This window comes from Hippopotamus amphibius, chromosome 7 (assembly GCF_030028045.1).
Source record: "Hippopotamus amphibius kiboko isolate mHipAmp2 chromosome 7, mHipAmp2.hap2, whole genome shotgun sequence".
Lineage (NCBI taxonomy): Eukaryota > Metazoa > Chordata > Mammalia > Artiodactyla > Hippopotamidae > Hippopotamus > Hippopotamus amphibius.
This window is the reverse complement of record NC_080192.1, coordinates 73,846,769-73,859,628: the sequence shown is the minus strand read 5'-3', so window position 1 is coordinate 73,859,628 and position 12,860 is coordinate 73,846,769.

Sequence of the window (12,860 nt, the reverse complement as noted above, 5' to 3'; positions counted from 1 at the left end):
GCTTTTCCCAGGATGTATGTTCATCTGGGCTCGCCACTGCATTACCCCCCCAACTTTTTTCAGTGTTTCCTGGCCCATGGTCCTGAGAATATTGTTGTTTTTCGAGAGGTCTGCAGAATGAAATTTAGGAACTACTGGCATGGTGTAAATGGGTCCCGCTGTTGATGGTCCTGCAGGCAGATGGCCTGTCTCCACAGGGAGATCTGGGATGGGTGAACTTTGATCTGAAAGTGAAATTGTTGAATATGTTAGCATGTGCTGAATTTTCAGATCTTGTTGTGAGGAGTAGAAATTTGGCTTCTTTTAAAAAATACATCAAAATGCTTTTGCATAGGACCAGACGACAGATATAAAACGCAAGCCACTGACTCTCGGTTTCTCTGCATCCTTTGATCATGTTCCCACCTTTCAACGAGAACAAAGAGCAAAAAACTCAGCCCTAGGCCCCAGGCTCGCATGCACCGTGACACAGGCTGCTGTGTTAGCCAATTACTGGAGGTTGTTTCTAGTATTTTAACTTGGGGGGTTAATTTATTGTTACTTTAAAAGTCTGTGTTGCCTTTCTACTTTGGGCAAAAAAGTCCAACATTCTTACTTTGGATAACATCCAAGTTTGGCTCTTTCTTTTTCATAAAGGCAAGCTTTACTCTCTTGATGACAGCGGAGGGCATATATTTACCTCTCCTCATAGGTATACAGAATTCCCAATATGCATTTGAAGAGAAAGACAATTATTTGATAATTTGAATAAATACTTTAAATGATTCCCGAAAGACTTTACCTGCTGATAAATATTTAGTGTACTTGTAATGAATAGACTGCGTCTGTTTTCTTTTTCAGCCAGAGCTTTTAGAGTCAATAAAGTCTCCAATATTTGCTTCCCCTCAAAGAGATAGCCTCAGGGTTGACCCGAACCCAATCCCCATCACCCCGGTCAGTGACTGGCTGATGTGATGGCAGAATGACCCCAGCAGAGAGCTTGAGGGATGGGATGAGGTGAAGGTCAAGTTCCAACATGGCCTCAGGGAAGTGCTTTCACTTTGCTGGGATTTGGTTTCTCCTTCTAGAAATCTGGGTTTGTTAATACCTCCCTCCACGATTATTTTGTGGATTAACTTCTGTAACCCATGTAAATACACCAAGCACTTGAAGCAGTTGCTCTGGAAATTCTCATTTCCTTTCTTTATCCCAAATACACTTACACATAACAACACAATAATAACCAGAATCTTCTTCACCTTTTCGTTTCCCTGCCCCCAAGAGAAAGTCAGTTGACCAAAGACTGATGGGGCCAAGAGTCTCACTTTTTTTTTTTTAAGAGAACTGTTATTTATTTATTTTTTTTTTTATTGGCTGTGTTGGGTCTTTGTTGCTACACGCGGGCTTTCTCTACTTGTGGCGAGCGGGGGCTACTCTTCCTTGTGGTGCATAGGCTTCTCATTGGGGTGACTTCTCTTGTGGAGCACTGGTTCTAGGTGTGCAGGCTTCGGTAGTTACAGCAGGTGGGCTCAGTAGTTGTGGCACGTAGGCTCTAGAGGGCAGTCTCAGTAGTTGTGGCGCATGGGCTTAGTAGCTCCTCGGCATGTGGGATCTTCCTGGACCAGGGATTGAACCCATGTCCCCTGCATTGGCAGGCAGATTCTTAACCATGGTGCCACCAGGGAAGTCCCAAGATTCTCACTCCTGACAGTCATGCTGGAAGTTGTTCTTGTGGACTCTTAATTTGTACCAGCTTTGAAATTTCCACTTTCCCATTATCTTGGCTGGCGATTATCTAAAGAGATAGCTACACCAGCAGGACAGGGAGGTCGAGAAATGATCTCATTGGAACTTGTCACTTCAGTGGATAACTTAGGAAGAGGAACTTATAGATTCAAATTATAATAGAACTTGAAGGAAGTTTCTCAGTGTCTGGGAAAAAACTGTGTCAGAAGGTGCTACTTATGTATAATATACAAGTAAAAGGAAACTCATAGTTATGAGACCAAACCCGTCTGTCTAGAGAGAAGTGCAGTGAAAACCAAGGGTGCCAGCTCAGTAGCTTTCACCTAACAATTTGGCTTAATACTACAGCTAAATTTAGAGTACTTTCCACATGGAGTGTTCCTTACATTTCAGAAGTCTTCTATTTTATCTTCAAAATGAACATCTGGGGACACTTTAGTTACTATTCTGCACTCAAGTCTGTGGAATCTTCAAGCATTTTACGCATTTATTTATTTATTTAATTTATTTATTGGGAGCCTTGAGTCTTTGTTGCTGCACACGGGCTTTCTTTAGTTGCGGCAAGCAGGGGCTACTCTTCATTGTGGTGCGCAGGCTCCTCATTGTGGTGGCTTCTCTTGTTGCAGAGCACGGACCCTAGGCGTGTGGGCTTCAAGAGTTGAGGCACATGGGCTCAATAGTTGTGGCTCACGGGCTCTAGAGCACAGGCTCAATAGTTGTGGCGCATGGGCTTAGTTGCTCCGTGGCATGTGGAATCCTCCCAAGCAGGGCTTGAACCCGTGTCCCCTGCATTGGCAGGCAGGTTCTTAACCACTGTGCCACCTAGGAAGTCCCCATTTGAATGCATTTAGCACTTGCCTGCATGAACTGTTTCCTGGATGTCCACAGAGCTCTCTTGAGATTCACACAGTGCCTTGTGAGTAGCAGTATATTTCTGATTGTGTAGGACTGGATATTAAAGAGGCCATAAAGAAGCAAAATGAACTGCCCCAACTGTTTTTTTTTAAACAGCTTTATTGATATTGATTTCTCAATATGATACCATATTGAGTTAGTACCATAAATTTACCCACTCAGAGTATACAATTCAACTCTTCTTTTGTGTATTCACAGATTTGTGTATCCATCACCACTGTCTAATTTTACACAATTTTTGTCAGTCCCTAAAAGAAACCCTATACTCATTGGCAGCCACTTCTAATTACTCCTACCCCCAACCTTAGGCAAGATGTAATCTACTATCTGTCTTTATAAATTTGCCTTTTCTGGCCATTTCATATCGATAAAATCACACAATGTGTTGTCTTTGCCACTGACATCATTCGTTTAGCATAATGTTTTCCAGATTCAGGCATGCTATAGTATGTATCAGAATTCCATTCCCTTTTATATTCCAAATACTGTTCCTTTGTGTGGATATACCACATTTTATTTATCCATTCATCAATTGATGGACATCAAGTTGCTTTCACCTTTTGGCTATTGTGAGCAATGCTTCTATTGACAGTCATGCACACACAAGTTTTTGTGAGGATGTATGTTTTAATGTCTCTACTGAGGAGTGGAAATGCTGGGTCCTATGGTAACTGTACGTTTGATATTTTGAGGAACTGCCAAAATGTTTTCCAAAGTGGTTGCAGCATTACATTCCCACCAGCAGTGTATAAGGGTTCCAGTTTCTCCACATCCTTGCCAACACTTGTTATTGTCGTTTTTATTATAACCATCTAGTGAGTGTGAAGTGTTATCTGCCTGGGGTTTTGATTTGTATTTCTTGAATGACTAATGATGTTGAGCATCTTTTTATGTGATTATTGGCCATTTGTATATCTTCTTTGAAGAAATGTCTATTCAATTCTTTACCCATTTAAAAAATTGTATTATTGATCTTTTACTAGTGAGTTGCAAGAGTTCTTTATATACTCTGGGTACAATTCCCTTATCAGATATATGTTCTGAAAATATTTTCTCCCATTCTTTGTGTTGTCTTTTCACTATTGATAATGCCCTTTGAAGCACAAAAGTTTTTAATTTGATGAGATCCAGATTCTCTTTATTTTTTCTTTATTGCTTTTGCTTTTGGTATCATATCTAAGAAATCATTGACTAAACCAAGGTCATGAAGATTTACTTCTATGCTTTCGTCTAAGAGTGTTATAGTTTTAGTTTCTAGATTTAGGTTTATTGTTCATTTTGGGTTAGTTTTTGTGTATAGTGTAAGAAATGACTACAGTTTCATTCTTTTGCATGTGAAAATCCAGTTGTCCCAGTACTGTTTTTTGAAAATAAAACTATTCTTTCACCATTGATTTGTCTTGGCACTTTATTGAAAGATTGATGGACCACAAATGTAAGAATTAATTTCTGGACTCTCAATTTTGTTCCATTGATCTATATGTCTATTCTATGCCAGTACCACACTTAATTACTATAGCTATGTGGTAAGTTTTCAGATTTGGAAGTGTGAGTCCTATTTAACATTATTATTCTTTTTCGAGATTATTTTGGCTATTCTGTGTCCCTTCTATTTCCATGTGCCTTTTAGGAGAAATGTGTCAATTTCTGAAAAAAAGTCAGCTTGAATTTTGATGAGAATTTGATTGAATGTGTAGATCAATTTGGGAAATATTGCCATCTTAATGATATTAAATCTTCCAATCCACAAACATGGAATATCTTCCCGTTTATTTAAAATCTTCAATTTCTTTCAACAGTATTTTATAGTTTTCAGCATACAAATCTTAAACTTATTTGATAAATTTGTTCCTTAGTATTTTATTGACTTTGGTGCTATTACAAATGGAATTGTTTTCTTAATTTTATTTTTGGATTATTTATTATTAGTATAGAAATATAATTGATTTTTGTATATTGATCTTGTATTCAGCAACAATTTTTGTACATTGATCTTCTATCTTTGTATCTTGCTAAGCTTGTATATTAGCACTAACAGATTTTTAGTTGATTCCTAAGGATTTTCTTTATACAAAATCATGGCATCTCCAGACAGATACATCTTTACTTCTTCCTTTCCAATCTAAATACCTAGAGGACAATTATAAAATGTTCCTCTTTATTTCTAGAAACATTTTTAACATTTTTAGTTTATCCATTCCAGCCCTTATGGTTGTACTTTGCATGACACATCTTTTTCCGTCATTTTACTTTTAACTTATTTGTATTTTTGAATTTAAACGATATCTCTTACAGAGAGAATATTGTTGAATCTTGTTTTTTAAATTTGGTGTGACAATCTTTGCCTTTTTATTGTATGTTTCATCCATTCAGATTTATGTTATTATTGATGAGTCTGAATTTACAATTGTCATTTTGCTTTTTGTTTTTTTATATTTCATGTACTTTTTGCTCCCTCTGGTCCCCCTTTACTGTCTTAATATATATTAAGTGGATTTTTTTCAGTGCAACATTTTAATTCCTTTGATGATTTTTAAATATATATTTTTTGTGTTATTTTCTTAGTGGTTATTTTAGGGTTTAAGATATACATCTTAAATTATCGGAATCTTCTTCTGGTTTATACTAACTTAATTCCAGAAAGATGTACAAACTTTTGTATAGCTCTATTTCTTCCTTGCCTTTTTGTTTTATTATTGTTATACATATTACATCTAGAAATGTTACAAACCCGACAATTTATTGTTACAGTTATTACTTTATATAATTTTATTTCTTTTATAGAAATAAGGGAAGAAATGAGAACAAGTATGTATTTATAGTTTGTTACAGTAACCTTCTTATTTACCATTTCTGGATCTCTTATTTTCTTCCTTTGGGTATGACTTACCAGCTGGTGTCATTCCCTGCTCCAACACAGATTTGTTCCCATCTTCTTTTTTTGTGCAGTTATTGTCAAATGCATTATTACATTTCCATATGTTATAGGGATCACAATAAATTATACTCATAATGTTCGATTTAAATGCTTTTTAAATTCTGTTAAAAGAAGAAAGGAGAAGAAATATATAATTATACCATCTTATATAATTGCGTACATAATTACCTTTACTGGAGCTCCTTGTTCTTTGTGTGTGATTTCAATTACTATCTGTTAAAACTTGCTTTGAGCCTGAAGAACTTCCTTTAGTATTTCTTATAAGGTAGCTCCACTAGAAATTAATTCTCAGTTTTTGTTTGTTTGAGAATGTCTTTATTTTGCTTTAATTTCTGAAAGATAGTTTTGTAGGATATAAGATTCTTGTTTAATTTTTTTCCCCAGCACTATGAACTGCCTTTGGGCTCCATTGTTTCTGATGAGAAGTCAGCTGTTAATCTTATTGGTATTTCCTTGTATGTGATGGATCATTTTTCTGTTGCTTTGTTGATATTTTCTCTTTGGCTTCAGTATTTTTATTATCTGTCTGAGTGTGAATCTCTCTGTGCTACCTTACTTGAAATTGTTGAGCTTCTTCGATGTAGCTTGTTTTTCATCAAATTTTGTTTATGTTATTTGCCATTATTTCTTCAGATACTTTTTTCCCTGTTCCTTCCCTTTTCTTCCTTTTGGTACAAGCTTTATGTGTCTGCTGATATAATTAATGGTCTCTCACAATTCTCTGAAGTTCTGTTCATGTATTTTCATCCTTTACTCTGTTTTTCAGATTCCATAATCTCTATTGATTTATATTCAAGCTCACCAAATCTTTCACTAGCTCAAATCTATTGATCTTCCCCTGTGAAAATTTTCATTTCAGTTATTTCTTTTTCAATGCTAAACTTTGCATTTGTTTCTTTTTTATTGAAATTCTTTATTTGATTAAACACTGTCATCATAACTTTCTTTAATGCTTTAAATATGATTTCCTTTAATTTTTTGAACATAGTTATAACAACTGCTTTGAAGTTTTTGTTTTCTAAGTTTAATATCTGAGTTGCCTGAAAGGCAATTTTTATTGCTTGCATTTTTTTCCTGTGTATGGGTTACACTTACTTATTTATTTACATATTTTGTAATTTTTTTTGGAATAATGGATATTTTAGGTAAATATTATAGCAACACTGAATAATGATTTCTCCCTTTCTGGTGCTTGTTGTTGTTGTTGTTTGCTTGTTTATTTGGTTAGTGCCTTGAGTGGACTATTTCAGTGAAATCTGTTACTCCTGCAATGTACGGTCTCTGATGTTAGGCCTGAGGAGGTGCAGCCTTGAGCATGTGACTGTGTAGCTGAGTGCCTGGGAGGACTGTGGCTTTGTGTACTGTCACCTTCCCTCATCTCCCCAATAAGCTTTGTTTATTGTTTCTTTTTTTAAATTAAAAAAAACTTTTTGTTGAAGAATAGTTCATGTAAAATATTATATAAGCTACAGGTGTACAACTTAGTGATTCACTTGTTTTAAAGGTTGTACTCCATTTATGGTTATTATAAAATATTGGCTATATTCCCCATGTTGTACAGTATATCCTTATAGTTTATCTTATACCTAGTAGTTTATACCTCTTAATTCCCCACCCCTAAATTGCCTCTCCCCTCTTCCCTCTCCCCACTGGTAGCCACTAGTTTGTTCTCTGTATCTGTGAGTCTGCTTCTTTTTTGTTATATTCACTATTTTGTTGTATTTTTTGAATTCTACATATAAGTGATATCATACAGTATTTGTCTTTCTCTGTTTGACTTATTTCACTTATAATGCCCTCTGAGTCCATCTGTGTTGCTGCAAATGTTATTATTTCATTATTTTTTATGGCTGAGTAGTATTCTTTGTGTGTGTGTGTGTGTGTGTATACACCACATCTTCTTTATCCATTCTTCTGTTTTGTTTTTTTTTGTTGTTGTTGTTTTCTTAACTTTTTGTTTATTTAAGATTCTTTTTCTTTTAATTAATTAATTATTTTTTTAATTGGCTGCATTGGGTCTTTGTTGCTGCATGCGGGCTTCCTCTAGTTGTGGTGGGCGGGGGCTAGTCTTCATTGCAGTGTGCAGGCTTCTCATTGCAGTGGCTCCTCTTGTTATGGAGCACTGGCTGTAGGTGCACGAGCTTCAGTAGCTACAGCACATGAGCTCAATAGTTGTGGCTCATGGGCTCCAGAGAGAGCACAGGCTCAGTAGTTGTGGTGCACAGGCTTAGTTGCTCTGCGGCATGTGGGATCTTCCTGGACCAAGGCTTGAACCCATGTTCCCTGCATGGGCAGGTAGTTTCTTAACCACTGTGCCACCAGGGAAGCCCCATTCTTCTGTTTTTGGGCACTTAGGTTGCTTCCATGTCTTGACAGTTGTAAATAATGCTGCTATGAACATTTCCCTTATAAGCTTTTGAATTATCTACCTCTCTTGGTATCAAACCAGTTGTTGGTCCCCATTAATCACTAGCTGATTGATATCTTGTTTTAAATGATGCCTTGGGGCATATATTATGTCATAGTCTGCTCCAGTTAAATTTGGGTCCCTTTGTAGGGGCAGGATGTTTCCAGTCTTTAAGGCTGATCCAATTACAGAGGACTCTGCTTAGCTATCTCTTTCCCTGATTCTTTATATTAAACTTCTGGCTGATCTACTATTTCACTGAACTTATCATCTTTTAGCTTACTGCTAAAAGAACTGTAGAGCTACCAGCAACTCTTAGTCCCTCACCATTAAGATGTCCACTGTTTGTAATAATACTTACAGGCATGATCTTCTGCAGGCTTTGTTCCAAAAACAGTTAGTGTCCTACACAAAGCTGCAGAGTTCTCTGTGCTTATGGCCTGCCCCTCTTCCTGGGCAGAGCCTCTGTAATATTCAGAGTGAGGGGTGAGGCAATGACTTGCTTCCTCTGATATGACACCCCTGAAAGTAGGATTCTGGGTAGGGAAGGTAGCTCCTGGTGTCCCTAGCTTATCCTTCCTGGCATGAGACCTCCATCCTAGAAGCAAGCTAAATCATGGATGCTCAAGATTCAAAATTCTTGACCTGCTGTGTCTGGAGTAGAGCTTCTGCCCTGTGAATGGGGACTGGTTGGGGAAGGGAGCTGCAGTCTTCTTGGCTGTATCTGCCTGGAATAAAGCTTCTGTATATATGGCGCTGGGAGTGAGGGCTGGAGGGAATGAGAGATGCCAGTGGCCTGCATGAAACCATAGCCCTATACTGGGAGGCAGTGGCGGGGGAGGGGGGCATCTTGTTGCCTGCACCTGTCCAGAGTACAGCTTGTATCACACTGAGGTACTGGGGGAGGTGGGGGGGGATGAGGTGGTTGTGAGTGGGTTGAGGCTCAAATGAGATTTAAGTTTAGATTTTTTTGAATAGATGTTTCTCCGTATGCTTAATGTCCTTAGGATAATTTCCTGAGACTTTAAGAACTATTTTAGAAATAATTTTCAGTGATTAAATGAAAAGCATTTGGGCATCAGTAGCATTGTATGCAGGTCAGCAAAAGTAGTGGAGTCCAGCTGGGGATGAAAATTGGATTTCCTTTTCGAGCAAAGCTCAGAAGTGTGCTGTTATCTCAGGTTCAGTCCTGATAGAGGCGGTACGAGGACCCTGGTCTCCCGTTCACTGGCAGCTTCTCTGGTCTAGTCTCCACTAGCCTCCCCAAGCCTCTTTGAAATGCAGTGGCCCAGGCTGTCAACTTGTGTTGCATTCTCCGGCATCCCACGATTTGGATAATTTCCAGTATCCTAAGATTATACACAAAAACTCAAATGACCTTGTAGAAGTTTATTTCCAGGCAGTGTCCCTGCAAAGCAGATGAATTATTTTTGTCACAGGCATAATAAATTGTTAATTTTGGAAATGTGTTCCATAAAGAAAACAACTGCCAGATTATTTTCTTTTTAATTTTCAATTATGTGCAAGGATACATCAGTACAAAGAAATGAGGCAGGCTTGTTGTGACCCAGATGACGTCATTGCCCTTTGGGAATGCCCAGAAGAGGATTAGAGCTAAGTAACAGATATTTCTGGGCAAAATGTGGCAGTGGAATCTGGGTAGTGAAGGAAGAAGGTCCTAAAAGGAAGCCCTGGGAAACCAGCAGATGTGCTAGGTCCCATGCAGGTCCATTTGTGACTGAGGGCAGAAAACCGATGGTGGGTTCTCTGGACAACTCCAGCTAAGAGAACTTTGCATTGCTGTGTTCCAGGCCTTGATGACAGATGTGTTCATCCAACACCTGACATCCAGATGCGGGATGTAAATGAGCCCCAGCAACGGGGTATAGATAGAAACCGTTAGATGGAGGGTGAAGTGTTTAGTTTTTGCTGGGAGGGATAGTTATGACAATATAGACCCACTCAAAGAGATTTTTTTCCCTTAAATAAATATTCCTTGAAGGCACATATGCCAACAGAATAGCAAAGTTTGCTTTTACTTATTCTTTCAATTTTAGACTCAAAGATGAAAAAGGATGCCTGGAAAAAGCTGTCTTTAGGGAGGCTCAGGACTTGCATTAATTTCCTGGCAGATTAGAGAATAAAGTGGGAGAGAGGTTAAAACAAGGACTCGTCTGCCAAGTCAATTGGAAGGCGGAAGATCAAGGGAATTGTCTGAAACCAGGGAATGGCTATTTTAAGCAGATAGGAACAAGAGTCTGTTCACCTTCATTGGTCCTTCTCGGGTCAGCCTAGTGGCACTTGCTGTAGTTAACTATGTTGGTATATTTATTTCGTATCCCACTGGGGTAGACCTACATCTCTCACCTCTGCTTATCTCTAAGTTAAAACAAACCACAAAATTACATAAATGAAGAAAAAAAGTGACATGACCTTTTGTGTCGTTTTAAAAACATTCCTCATAGCAAAAGCATTAGATAAAATTGATTACATAAAACATTTAGAAATGTACATATTTCAAATGACACAGTAGAGAAATATCTAAACAAATATGACTAACAATGGTTTATTTTCTATAATACATAAAAAGCCTCTACAAAAAAATAAAAATAGTTAACACCACAGTATATAAATAAATGGGCATATGATATGAGAGAGAATTTTAAGAAGGCTTATCCATGGCTAATAAACATGTAAGCAAACTAGTTAATTTATTAGTAATCAAGGAAAGATGAGTTAAAGTGAGATAACTTTTTACTTTATTAAATTAGCAAAGACTTTCAAAAGGACAGTACTCGGACCTGGCAAAAATGCGTTAGGAAGAGCAAACTTAAATACTAGGAGGAGGAATAGACATTGATACAGTCTTTCTGGAAAGTGAGTTGGAGAGATGTATCAAGGGCTTTAAAAAAAGGTTTGCATGTTTGTGATTCAGTATTGTTTTCTCTAGAAATTTGCCATAGGGAATACTCATTAAAATTGTGACTTCAAGAAGATTTAATGACATGGGAAATTGCATACAATGAAATGTTAGGTAAACAGAAAAGCAGCGTATAGAACTCTCTGCCATATGTTACTAATTGAATATATTCAGGTATGTTGGAGATATTCATTATCCCTTGATTGTCACACACATACGTGTTCATTTTATTTTTTCTGACCTTGAGATGTCTGTAATTTGGCACACATTTACCATGTAAGCTTCCTTATTCATGATAGATCAGCATTAAATTAGTGGTACACATTTACGAGCTTTTTTAAAGGGAGGAACTATGACATAGAGTAATTATATATTAACATTGATGCATGGTTTTCTCTCTGTCTCTATGTAGGTGGAAGCTAAATAAATCTAATTTATTAATTTATCAATCAATTATCACACTTCTGCCAGATGAACTTACTAAAATTCAAATCTAAATATGTCATGTACTTCTGGAAAGCTGGAGTAGAGGTACTGTTCCCTAATATTTCCACTTAGAACAACTAAAAACCCAAACATTACGTATAAAGCAGACATTAAATGGCTCGGAAAGGTGGAGACAAGAAAGCAGACCAGCTAGGATCTCCAGACCCAAGGGATGGCATGGTGGGGAGTTTCCTTGCTTTCTTTTTGACTTATATATTCTAGACTGTGTACTGCTGAAGCTGACAACCCAGAAAGGCAAAAAAAACCCAAACAAACAAACAAACAAACAAAAAACAAAGAAGAAGAAGAAGAGAGAAGAGGCAAAAAGAAAAAGAAAAAGAAGAAGTCATCTCCCAAAGTTTGCTTTGTCTAGCCAAAGGACTAGGAAATTTCACTCAGCAAGACAGTAGGCAGTACTGTCCTACTTTAGTCAAACACTACAGAAAGAACTGTGGTCCACTTACCCATGCCAACAAAAGCCAACTGGGAAGCCTGGACTCTTGTTCTGCCCATACTGTAATGAGTTGTACCAACTCTGCCACCATGGTGGTGTCAGAGAAGGCCAACCAGGGAGCTGGGACTTTCATCCGTGCCAGAAGGAAACTCGAGCGACACCCTGGGGTGTCAGTAGAGGGTGGGGAGCCTGGAGAACCACCTGGGCCCAGTACCTCCTCCTCCCTTCTGCTGTAGTGGTGTCAGAGGAAGCCAAATGGAAAGGCAGAATTTTCACTACCATTCAGCAATAATGATGCTGCACCACTGCCGTGTCAGTGGAGGCCACATGGGCAGCCGGAACTCCCACCCCTACCCAGCAATAGGAGGAACTCATCCCCATCACTGGAGTGTCAGCAGAGGCCAAGCAGGGAACTTGGACTTCTCCCTCCAGCTGTTGGTAACAACTTGTTTCATGTCAGAGAAAATCCAGAAGACTTAAATGAGATCCAGAGTCTCATAACATAACATGAAAATGTATCTGTTTCAATAAAACAGCACTTATACCAAGAATCAGGAAGATTTCAAACTGAATAAAAAAAAGGTAGTCAGTAGATACCAACGCTGAGATGATGGAGATGTTAGAATAATTTGAAAAATAGTTTAAAGCAGCCCTCATTAAAAAAAAATGCTTCAAAGAGGAATTACAGACATGCTTGAAACATGAAAAAATAGAAGTCCTTGGCAAAGAATAGAAAGTCTAGAAAAGAAATGGAAGACAGAAAGGAGAGCCAAGTGGAATTTGAAAACAGAAAAATACAATAATCTAAATAAAAAACTCAGTCGATGGTGTCAGCATCAGAGTAGAGGGGACAGAAGAAAGAATCAGTGAACTAGAAGACTGAAAAAAAGAGAGAGAATCAATAATACAAAGAGCTGGTTCTTTGAAAAGATCAATAAAATTGACAAACCTCTAGCAACATTGTCAAAGAAAAAAAGAAAACACAAACTACTAATATCAGGAATAAAAGAGGGGG